Source organism: Hyaena hyaena, unplaced genomic scaffold (assembly GCF_003009895.1).
Source record: "Hyaena hyaena isolate Hyena2069 unplaced genomic scaffold, ASM300989v1 scaffold_467, whole genome shotgun sequence".
In the NCBI taxonomy this organism is placed as follows: Eukaryota; Metazoa; Chordata; class Mammalia; order Carnivora; family Hyaenidae; genus Hyaena; species Hyaena hyaena.
The window spans coordinates 389,096-402,025 of NW_024081100.1; positions in this window are offsets into that span (position 1 = coordinate 389,096).

A 12,930-nucleotide genomic window follows, 5' to 3' on the forward strand; every position below is an offset into this window, starting at 1 on the left:
TTTCTGCCTTTGGGAAGGTACAGCAAGTCCATCCTGATGAAAAGCATCCTCCTTGGACAAGCTTCTGATTATGCGCATTTCAACTTTATTTCTTCTCCACTGTATATTTTCATTCTAATTCCAGACACTATAGAGCAAAGCCACATCACAGTATGACCTTTGGTCCTGGATTCAGAATCATGATGAGTCAGCAGGTAAACTCCTGGAGTATTCCTGGAAGTCATTCTGCTTTGGGATTCCCAGTAATACCTTAACTGTATACCTTGAAGTTACTGAAAAACACATCAGTGTGTCCTACTTGACCCAAAATAAATATATCCATAATTTAATTTCCCCTTAACTGGATCTCCAAAATGCCTGTGACATCTCCACAAGGAACATGTGATGGAGGGGAGGTTAAGGTGAACAAGTATGGTAGATTTAACCAACTGCGCTTAATATATCTTACCTCTGAATATTTACAAAAGATGAGACCATGTAAACACAATTCTGGGCCCCTCCTAGGGCTTTGGAAGAAGGTGTGAGTGCTAGTGAGGGGCCCTGACACTCAAGTTTCACTGAATTCATGGCACATCCACCTCTCTGAGTTTTCTTTTTTCATCTACAAAATAAGAATACTATTTGCTTTACCTATTTGGGATGTTGTTGTGATGCAGATAATGAAATCATCTATGTTTTTAAAAAGCACTTTTTATTACTATTTAATACATTATGAGAGTTTTTTCACATGTATTTTCTGACATTGGCTACAACAATATCTCTCTTCCTGTACTCTCTTCTTACAGACTTTGACACTCCTTCTGTTAAGAGTTGCAGTCTCTGGAGGTGGGCGCCTGAGTGGCTCAATCATTTGAGCGACCAACTCTTGATTTAGGCTCAGGTCATGATTTCGCTGTTTGTGACATGGAGCCCTGCATCAGGCTCTGTGCTGATGGCATGGAGCCAGCTTGCGATTTTTCTCTCCCTCTCTCTCTGCACCTCCCCTGTTCACCTGTCCTCTCTGTCTCTCAAAAATAAATAAATATGTATTTTTTTAAGTTGCAGTCTCTGTTCTCCCTCTTTGAATTTGGGTAGACTTGTGAGCACAGCAGAGGTGACACTATGACTCCCAAAGCCAGGTCGTACAAGGTGAGAGATCTTCCATCTGGCTCTCTCGGAATGTCTCCTTTGCAGCCCAGCAGCTGTGAGGAAGCCGAAGCTAGAGAGAAGCCCACCTAAGAACAGATGGCCACCTCCAACTTTTCAGCCATGTGAGAGAGCCATCTTGAAAGTGGATGCCCCAGCCCCCCCCTTGAGCTAACACGGATGAAACAAATTTCATGATTCATGAGCAAGCCAGGTGATTGTTGTAGTTTGGGAGTGGGTGGTCATGCAGCACTAGAGAACTGATACACCATCCGTGTTTCTAATTAAAACCCTCTCGGCTGTTCCAAACTGAGCCCGCACCGTTCTGTGATCACACCTTATAATTCCCTGCACCTATGCCTTTTCTCATACCCTTTTTTCCACTGAAATGTCCTCTTCCCATTGAAATCCTACCTACCCTTTTAAAGTCTCCCTCAACTGCCACTTCTTCTATGGAGCTCCCTCTTTTTGCCCCAGTTGATTGTGATGTCTCCCTCCTCTCAAATCTTGAAGAACTTTGTTTCTACATATTGCCAGGATTGATATCTCTGATCTTTATCAGCTGGCATGACCAAGCATTGACTAATCAGGAGTGGAGGAGTTGGGGGGGGGAGTGGGGGGAGTGGGGGGTTGGGGGAGGCTCTCCTGGGGTCCTGGGACTGCCCTCGGCCATGCAGTGAAGTTGCTTCCACACAATCTTAGTTCCTTTTCTAACCTGCATACACCTTTAAGGCAGACACCTTCTATATTTTTAAAAGTATCCCATCCCCCATGCAAAGCGTAGAGTCTGGTGTGTAATATACTACGTACATTATTTTAAAATAATTTGCTGAGACTTAAAAAATAGATCTCTGACTAATAAAACAGAAGGTGCAGAAAAAAAATACCCAAGAAAAAAGGAGCTTAAAACTGTAAATAACTGAAAACTAAGATACATTTTCTCAAACCAGGATCATGAAGACGCAGGAATTTTTTGATCTGAGAGCTGAGACATCATCTAATTGGTACTCGCATTTGTGTGTGCAAAAGAATCACCTGGGGGAAATTAGTGTCTGTGCCGTGGGGGAGAGAATACAGAGTGTGCATCCTGCATGCAGGCATTCTGAATAAGTAGGTCCGGGTGACTGAGCAAGCCTTCTTGATGAGCTCTCCAGGAGACTGTGATGCAGATTGTGGGTGGACCTCACTTTCAGAAACCCTGGCTTAGTCAAAGCCCCTCTCTCAGCATCTAGTTTATTCCCTCATCTCTCTAGTCACGTGCCCTTTGAACTGACCATGGAAGCATGGCTGCCGTAAAGGGGAAGACGTAGCACGGCCCGAAGGAAGGAGAAGTTGTGAGAGGTGTAAGTTTGGGGCTGCCTTTGAAGGAGAAATCGCTGCCTTTAATCTTTGGGTGGTGGCAGAGTGAAACAAAACACTTCACTGAGATCAGCAAGGGAGGCAAGTAGCCTGGTTGGGGAATCTTCTGTCTGGGGGTGTCCTTGGGTGGAGTGACCTGTTTTCTCACAGTCGAGTTAATTGTTACTGGGGTGAATCACTTGCTGTAGTTCAGCCTCCGCCCTCGGCTGCCCGGCTCCTACCAGTCCAACATCTCATTTCACTTACCCACAACCCCAGAGCTGACATTACAACCGAGAGTCTAACATCATGTTGTCTGCTTCAACCCTTCCCCTCCCCTCCCTTTTTTTCAGAATAAAATCTGTACGGTTCTGAAGCCTTCAACTGTTTAGAAATAAATCCATGGAATCTTTCCAGCTTTGCTTTCCAGCTTCACACATTCCATCCTCTAGAATCTCAGTCTCTGGATGAGATCTCAGAGTCACTGCTTAGGCGTGTGATCTTCCCCTACAGCCATCTAAGGGGTGGCTGTCCAGCCCTTCAAACCTCAGTATTTGCCTACAGTAGAAACTGAAGGACAGCCTGTAACTAAAACGGCTTTTTCTCATCAGCATCTATCTTTCTCTTCTTGGAAGGCAGAAAAGGGAAGCAGGAAGCAGGAAAGAGCTGCCACCGACTTAACCATCAATTATCATCAACTGTGAATTATTTGGGAGCAGCAGAATAGCCGTCTTTTATAAAATTTTAGGCCTTTCTGGAAATGCTCTATCTCCCCTAATCCCTATGCATTTAAAAAATATTTTTATAAATATCTGCCTAGAGGCGCCTGGGTGGCTCAGTCAGTTAAATGTCCAACTCTAGGTTTTAGCTCAGGTCATGATCTCACAGTTCATGAGTTCAAGCCCCACACGGGGCTCCACACTGACAACTTGGGACCTGCTTGAGAATCTCTCTCTCTCTCTCTCTCTCTTTTTCTCTGCCCCTCCCTTGCTCACACGTGCTTTCTCTCTCTCTCTCTCAAAAATAAAAAAACTTTAGGGGCACCTGTGTGGCTCAGTCAGTTAAGCATCCGACTTTGGCTCAGGTCATGATCTCATGGTTCGTGGGTTTGAGCACCATGGTGGGTTTGACGCTGCCATGGGCGTGTTTGCTTGGGCAGCCTGCTCGAAGGGGTCAGGAAGAAGTGGTTGCTCCTAAGTGATGATGCTCCCGAGGAGGCCGCCTTGTGTCCTGCTGACACAGTTATTAGGCCTTCTATATCCCTCTTAGGTTTCACAGACATGATCCTTATGACCTGGTTTTTTGTTGTTGTTGTTGTTGTTGTTGAAGCTTTTATTCAAATTCCAATTAGTTAACATACTGTGGATGTAGTCATATTAGTGTCAGGCGTTCAACACTTCCATCCATCACCCAGTGCTCATCACAGCAAGTGTACTAGTTAATCGCCTGCACCCATTTCCCGCATCCCCCCACCCCTCCCCTCTGGGAACCATCAGTGTGTTCTCTATGGTTAAGAGTCCATTTCTTGGCTTGTATCTCTCTTTGTCCCCCTTTGTCTGTTTTGTTTCTTAAATTCCACATAGGAATGAAAGGGTATTAGCTTCCAGTCTGTTTTTTTGACCTTTGAACTGCGTGTGATGGGGAAGAGACCTACACACTCGTTAAAGAAAGAACCATCCATGTTGATTCCTCCTGAAAGGCCACGGAAGGCATTAGTCTTCGGATCTGTTGTTCGAAGAAGGAACCAGTTCCAAAAACAGAATCGCATGCATTCTCTGCCTCTGGGTCACAGAGCAAGCATACAGGCCCATGTCCATTTACTACATAGGTCCTGTGCCCTTCCATGGCTGGGTGCCGGCATTCAGAGAGGAAGTACTGTCTAATAGTGTCATTACCACGTGTTAGGGAAACAAGACAAGAGGGGACTGTCTACGGAGACCCTGAGATTTAGACAGGTTGATTTACTGAAAATCAACTGTTTGGTTTTTTTTTTTAATTTTTTCAATGTGTTTTTATTTATTTCTGAGAGAGAGAAGCAGCATGAGCAGGGGAGGATCAGGGAGAGAGGGTGTGCAGGGGAGGATCAGAGAGAGAGGGAGACAAAGAATCCGAAGCAGCTCCAGGCTCTGGGCTAGCTGTCAGCACAGAGCCCGATGCAGGGCTCGAACCTACCGACCGTGAGATCATGACCTGAGCTGAAGTCGGACACTTAACCGACAGAGCCACTCAGGAGCCCCAAAATCAACTGTTTTTAAATAACTTTTTTAATGTTTATTATTTTTGAGAGAAAGAGAGAGACAGAGCATGAGCGGGGGAAGGGCAGAAAGAGAGAGGGAAACAGAATCTGAAGCAGGGTCCAGGCTCTGAGCTGTCAGCACAGAGCCAAACGCAAGGCTTGAACTCACGAACCATGAGATCATGACCTGAGCCAAAGTCAGACGCTCAACCAACTGAGCCACCCAGGTGCCCCAACGTTTTTTTAACCCTGTTAAAACACATATATACCATGGTGGTGATGCTCCCATTTTAAAAACACACAGCAATTATCCACCAGTGGTTCACTGATTAATCCGCGTGTGGCTGGGGACAGCTGGATACTGATACAGGTGTAGTGACGGCATCTGTATCATCCGGCTGCCCTCGCTGGCTCTTGAGGGAGCAGGAACTGATAGTTTGCTCTGGGGTTGTGATCCTCAGAGTTTCCACCTCACTTTTTTTCAGCTCCATCGTGGAGCTCCAGATGGTTCCCAGTGTTGTGAGTTGACCAGTGGGCAGAAGGGAGGGGTTTAGACATCAGGGTGCCAAGTTGCACAACACCCTTTCTTTCTATGCTGGATGTGGCCCTTAAGCACTTGAAGTGCGGGGTCAGTCTGAATTGGGATGTGCTGTATATATAAAATATACAATGGATTTTGAAAAACAAATTTTAATAAGGAACGTAAAATACCTTATTAATAATTTGTATATTGATTGAATGTCAAAATGACATTCTTTTGGACCTATTGAGTTAAATAGCATACAGTATTAAAAATAACTTCATCTATTTCCTTTTGCTTTTTTAATGTGGCTATTAGAAAATTTAAACTTAGGTGTGAAGCTCAGGCTATATTCACAGTGCTGCTCTAGATGTCAGATCACGAGGGCAGTGACTGTATCTGTATGTGCTCATTCAGTTGCCGTTATATTCATAGAATTAAATACAGTATCTAGCACTGAAAAGAACCGAATAAATACGTGAGGAATGAATGAAACTATGAATGAGCAAATGGATATCAGTATTATTCATTTCTCTGAAGCAAAAAGCCTTTCTGTCCCCTCTTTTCCTGAACCTAACATCTGAGAAAGAGGCAGGAGACTTGCAAAAATCCATCTCCCAAACTTCAATTCCAGCCCTGAACTCCCCTGACTGTACATCTGATTGCCCGCACAGAAACTCCATGGAGGTGACTAACAGACTTCTCAAACGTAACATCCCCAGAGCAGAATTCTTTATTTTCTTCACAAACTGATTCCTGCCCAAATCTTTCCCATCCAAGTAAGTTGTGATCTACCAGTCTTTCAAGGGCAAAAAAAACTAGTCATTCTGGAGTACTCTGTTTCCTCCATTAATACCACCACCCAACCCATCCCATCAAGAAATAAGACTTATTGATTCTACTGCAAAATATATTCCAGATACATCCAGATTTCTCCACCATTCCTAATTGCTCTGTGTGCTGTTGCCGTGGCCCACAGAAATTCTGGGAACGTTGTTATCCTTCTGACAAAGACAAAAGAATGGACGCCCAATAAACTTTATGGGAAGATGACTTTTATTTGTATTTAACAAATGTGTTTCAATAGAGCACACAAATTTCAGGATGGGACACAGGTGGGCAGTCATCTAAATATACACCGGCCTTCGGGCAGGGCTTAAGCTTGTCCAGACAAAAATCTGCTCCACTTATAAAGCTTTCCACAGATGTGGGATCCAGAGACAGGCAGGTGAAGGCTTTAACCCCATCATTTATTAGCTGTATGACCCGGGCGTTTCCTGAGTGGTGGGTGCAACCGCAGAGCAAACATCACCCTCCCCCTAGCGCAGCTTCCTGCTCCCTTTTGGGGACCTCCATCAACAGTGTCCCCCAGCTCAGACGCAAGTGAAGCTTGCTCCCATCTAAAGCATACAAAACATAAAAATAGCCTTTACCTGCTGGATCACAGAAAAGGTAAAGGAGATATCAGACAGTTAGTAAATAAATAAATATATAAATAAATAGGTGCTCTTTGCTGATTTGGCTCTGTAAAGAGTTTGTATTGCTACAGAATTGAAGGGAAATTAACTCAGCTTAAATGAGGAAGAGGGCACGCTGAGCTGGCACCCTAACACGGGGTTCTGCCTGCTCCCTTCTGCAGGAGAACGGGCACCTGCGCTGTACATCTCTGCAATTCGACCAGGGGCTCCACATGGCCATGCCCTCCCTCCCGCTGCCCCTAGATCTCCCCTTCTCCTAGGACCATCCTCCTAGAACACCGTCTTCCATATTTCTAGTCCCTGCGTCGTCATCTTTGACCCTCTCTGGGGTGATTTTTGGCTCTTCCATGGGATGCCACACCTCCCAGGAGGGAGCCCCTCTCTTCACTCTCTCCTACTCAGTTCTGCTCTGCCAGGCGAATCTTCCAGAAGCACCATATTCTTTAAGTCATTTTCCTAAATAAGAATCTGCAGTAGCTCCTCTGGCTCATTCATTCATTTTTAAAGATTCATTCATCCAACACACATTTATGCCAGGCCATATGCTGTGGATGCTGATTAGCGAAACAGGCCAGTACCAATTTCCTAAGTCTGAATGAGCTCCACACTCTTCCCTGTGATTTTTAACACTTTGCCATCTCTCAACTGGGCTTTTGTGGTCATCATTTCCCCAAACGGGAGCTCCACCTTCATTCATTATCTTCCTATGAATTTTGCTCATCGCAAAAAGACCAATTCAAAGCCTCCCTCCTCGATACTTAGATGAATGTATAGTATTGCTTTTTCATACACCACTAATTTGGCCGCTATGCTTCAATGTCTTACTTTTTTAATTCAGTTGCTTTTTCAAATGTGTGGGTCTCATCCCTACAGTTAAACATAAACATATGTAGTTTGAGTGGGGTTCTCCCCACGTCTAGCTGGTAGAGTGTTCTGCAGTATTTTTGATTGATTGAACTCTGTAGGAATTTACTATTTGAGAGATCTACTCCATTATCGGCAAAAGTCGTATATAGACAGACTACAGTTCACCCTTCAACAACATGGGCTTGAGCTGTGTGTGTCCACTTGTACACGAATTGTTTTCAATGATTATACTGGAAATTTTTATGGAGATTTCTGACAATTTGAAAAAACTCACAGACAAACCACATAGCCTAGAAATATCGAGGAAATTATGCAAAAGTTAAGTATGTCATGAATGAATAAGCTATGTGTACAGACTAGTGCACATATTTTATCATTTGCTGCCATAAAATATACACAAATCTATTATAAAAAGTTAAAATTTATCAAAACTCATGCACACAGATCATACACGATTCCATCTGCAATTAGGAGAAAAGTAAACAAAGATGCAGTATTAAATCATAACTACATAAAAGTACCTGCCATACATATTGCACTATGCTAGTAAGTTCATAGCTGCCTCCGGTGACTGTTGTGATGAGCTCAAGTGTTGTAAGTGTCTGCGTAGAGTGTGCCGTAATGCTAGTTATCTCCGTGCGGGCAGCTCCTCTCTCCAGTAAATTGCATATTGCAGTAAGAAGCAATCACTCACAGTTCTTGCATATTTTTCATCCTGTTCAATGCAATACTATAAGCTGTAAATAATGCCATGGAATCTATGTGAAGTACCACTACCGATGCTGGAAATGCTTCCAGGAAGCAGAGAAAAGTTCTGATATTACAAAAGAAAGTTGAATTGCTTAATACGTACTGTGATTGTGATCTGCAGCCGCCGTTGCCTGCAGTTTCAAGTGCATGAATCCAACATAAGGACCATTGTAAAAAAAAAAAGAAAGAAACTGCATGAAGCCATGACCACAGCTCTGCAGCAGCCATGAAAACCTTGAACTTCTTTTTCTTTAAGTTTATTTATTTATTTTGAGAGAGAGAGCAAGCAGGGGAGGGGCAGAGAGAAGGAGAAACAGAATCCCAAGCATACTCTGGGCCATCACCACATAGCCCTGTGTGGAGCTCAAGCTCGCCTACCATGAGATCATGACCTGAGCCAGGATCAAGAGTCAGACACTTAACCAACTGTGCCACCCAGGCACCCCAAAAAACTTTGCACTTCTTGCTAAAAACCCTTTTAGATCTATTGAAAATGCAGCTTTTATGTGGATGCAGGATTGCTATGAGAAAGACATACCTGTAGCCTTGACTGCGATTCAAGAAAAAGGGAAGTCATTAGGGGACAACTTGAAGCAAAAGGAAGGCCTCTCTCTCTCATAATTGGAGAAAAGGCATATCAGCCAATCACATGTGAGTGGTTTTAAAAAACGTAACAATGTTTTCAATACTGTTATGAATCTGACTATGATGCTGTGTGCCACGAAATTTTTATAGCAGTTCATTCATTAATGTATAGGCTAGGCTACTGTGAAGCAGCCATGTGGGATATACTAGCTACCGAAAGCAATCACACTGCTGCTTCTTCATTATCAGTGTGTGAATCATCATGCCTATAAACATGAATTTCTTTCTACATTATATTTTCATTTTTTGATATCTAGTGTTATTAATAGGTATTAACATCTACATTGTTTTGTATCATGTAATATTGAGGTAAGTACCGACAGATGATTCACCTTGAAAACAAATTATGTAAACGTACAGGGTTGAGAAATACAGTGCAGTTCTACACATGTATTTTCTCTTCCTTATGATTTTCTTAGTAACATTTTCTTTTCTCTAGTTTACTTTAGTTTTTTTAAGTTTACTTATTTATTTAGTTAGAGTGATAGAGAATGAGCAGGTGAGGGGTAGAGACCAGGGAGAGAGAGAATGTGAAGCAGCCTCCACACTGCAGAGCCTGACATGGGGTTGGATTTCACGAACCATGATATCATGACCTGAACCAAATAAAGAGTCGGACACTTAACTGACTGAGCCACTCAGGCAACCCCTATACCTTACTTTATTGTAAGAATACAGTATATGATACATAGAGCATACAAAATAGGTATCAATCAACTGTTTATGTCATAGGTAAGTCTTCTGGTCAACAGTAAGCTATTAGTAGTTCAGTTTCTTGGGAGTCAAAAGTTATAGATAGATTTTCAGCTGTGTGGGGAGGTAAGCACCCCTAGCCCCCCTGCATTGTTCAAAAGTCAACTGTATTTATTTTTGTCATCATACTAAATCATCCAAATGTATTTCTATTACTTGAAGTCTTTAATAAGCAGATATTTAATATCTGTTCTCTACACTGAAAAATTGTTTACAAAACCTATTTATGAAACAGGAGATACCCTTAAAGTCAGGATTTGATATTTCCCTTTTTATTAGTACTCATTGTGTTTAATATAGCATTGAGCAAAGAGCAAGTGCCTGATTAAAAAAATGTCCAATTGTAACATTTCCTGTATTTCAGTGATTGGTTTTCTTGTTGAACTTTGCCATTATATTCTGACATCTTCGAAAGCAGGATGGCCTTTTGTTTACTGCTGCATCAACAATGTTCAGAACTGGTCTGCCACCTGTTAAAAAGAAAAAGAATCAAAGAATACGATGGATGGATGCATGGATGGATACATGGATGGATGCATGGATGGAAGGATGGACAGATGGATAGATGGACACATAGATGAATGCATGACACAGAGCAGCAGAGATTTCTTCCATTCCAGGATATCAGAAATTTTCTGAAGGAACTGGTATTTGAGCTGACCTTAAAGACTAAGGAAGCTTTAGATGTGTGAAATGATAAGGGCAAAAACCCCCGGCAAAGCAAACACGTTTAACAACAGCCCAGTGGATCAGAAGAGTTTAATGAAAGGTGGCAAGATATGAAGTGCTAGACAATAAGGTTGATGACTAAAAATGTGTTTGACATACTTGTGAATCCATTAGAAGCACTTTAAGCTCCTTGAAGGCATAACCAGTTCGTGGGGCTTAGCCCAGTGCCTGCCACACACTAAAATAATGGAATAAAAAACAAGTCATGGAGGAAGGTTGGCCCTTGGCCCCTTCTCTGAAGTCATCCACTGAAACCTTTTTCCTGGCTCGTTCCATTACACCATATTGATTGCCCTGGCCTTTCTTAACATAACTTAGAGCCTTTGCATTTGCTCTCCCCTTTACCTGAAGCTTTTCTTACTCTTCTCTGATCCACTGGCCTTCCTGATCTCCTTTGAACATACCACCCTGACACTGTTGCAGTTGCCATTTATTTGATTACTCTGCTGGGAAAATTCTTCCCACCCATCTTAACGGGACTTGATTCCTCTTTCATTTAAATCTCTCCTAAAAATCTCTCTCTCTTCCTTGAGAAGCACTCCCTGCCAGCCCATGTAAGGAGTGCCTGTCTACCGTCACTCTCGGTCCCTCCAACTTTAATTTTTTATTGTTTTCTTTCCCTTGCTAGCACATATCACCACTTTCTATGACTAGAAAGTTGTGTCTAACCTCCCGCTGGTTAGAATGTAAGCTCTTTTTTTTTAAAGTTTATTTTTATTTGAGAGAGAGATAGGGAGCACGTGGGGGAGGAGCAGAGAGAGAGGGAGATGGAACCCCAAGCAGGCTCCACGCTGTCAGTGCAGAGCCCGATGCGGGGCTCAAACTCAGGAACTGTGAGATCATGACCGGAGCCAAAATCAAGAGTTGAACACTTCAGCGACGGAGCCACCCAGGCTCCCCTAGAGTGTAAGTTCTTATCCCCAAAAAGTTCACATAGTGATGGAGAATTTTTTTATTCTCTGCTATTTCCTTGAAGCCTAGAATAGTGCTTGACCTAGGGAACACTCCATAAGTATTTGTTGAATAAATAAAGAAGTAGTTCAAATACCTTACCCTAGAATTGAAAGCCTTTTTATACTTGTACTCCCATCTTCCTTTCGGGCGACTAAGTCCTAGAACTTCAAAGGTAAAATGGATCGCATTAAGATGATCTTATCCATCCAAAGCATCTTAAAGATGAGAATAATGAGGCCTAAACATGGAAAGCATAAACATGGCCAAATCACACAGTAAATGGGTGAAAGAGCCAAAATTAGAAACTTGATCCCTCATGGCCTACCAGGCTAACTCTGACCCACGCCAATTCTTGCCATCCGCCCTCCATCAGGGATCAGAGTGAGCTTTCTAAGATGCAAGTGTGATCCACCTGTGCTTGACCCTGTTCATTGCCTCTCCATCTCCCAGTCCAACAGCTGTGCTCGCTGAGAGCAGCTCCATGTTGGCCCAACGTCCTTGCCGTGCTACCACCGAATCTCCCTCAGTGCTGTTTCACACATCTGTACCTCCATACGCGCTCAGTCGTGTCTGGACCTGTTATTGTCTGCTGGATTATTCTCACCCATTTATCCTTCAAAACTTTATTTAAGGGGCTATTCCACCATGAAGCCTACCATTATTCCATCCTCCCAAGTCCCTGAGAAATAATTTATTTTATTATTATTAACAATAATTCCCCTCCTCTACATTAATTCTAATCCTAGCCCTTGCTTCTATCATTGCAAATGTTATTACCGAATTGTTCCCTCCCAGGGGGTTACAGAAGGTTGCGGACATTTGTCATTTTTTGCTGTGCAATGTTCATCCCTCCTCTGATTTGTGGGGGGAGGGTGTGTAGGTCACACGACCTGGTCTGAGACTCCAGATGACAAAGCAGAGAGATCCTCTTTCTCTCTCTACCGCTGGCAGCCAGGACCCAGGCACAGGGCCAGAGGTTGGCAACCAGAATCCCTACAATTTGGACTCTTGAGTGAGTGTAACAGACACAAAGGGAGGGCTGGGATCCACTTGTGGCAGTTACCGTGGCTATGGTGGTGGCATTCTGACAAGCCTGATCTTGCTAGAAGATGGCTATACTTCTTCCAGCTTCCTGGCCTAGGTACCAGGTCAGTGTTCTATGAGTTCTTCTCAGTGTCCCGGATCTGTGCACATCAGTCATGATTGGTTTTTGTTGCTTACAGCCAAGAAGCCACCTGTTTGGCACAGGGCAGGTGTGCAAATCCCCCAGGCTCTCCCAGAAGTAGTAGCGTGAAGATTATACACTTCCGCAGCAGATTGCCAGGGTTTAAATCCTGACGTCCACACTCAGCAGCCGCGTGGCTTCAGGTCAGTAGCTTGACGTCTCTAACCCACAACTTCTATAAAATGGGGAGGAAATCTCATGGCAGACTTAAATAAGAGTATATTTATAGAAACTCTTAGTACAAAGTTCAAGAAATACTAGCAATTACTATCATGTATCCATTCATAGTGACACAGGTAGTTCAGTCTTT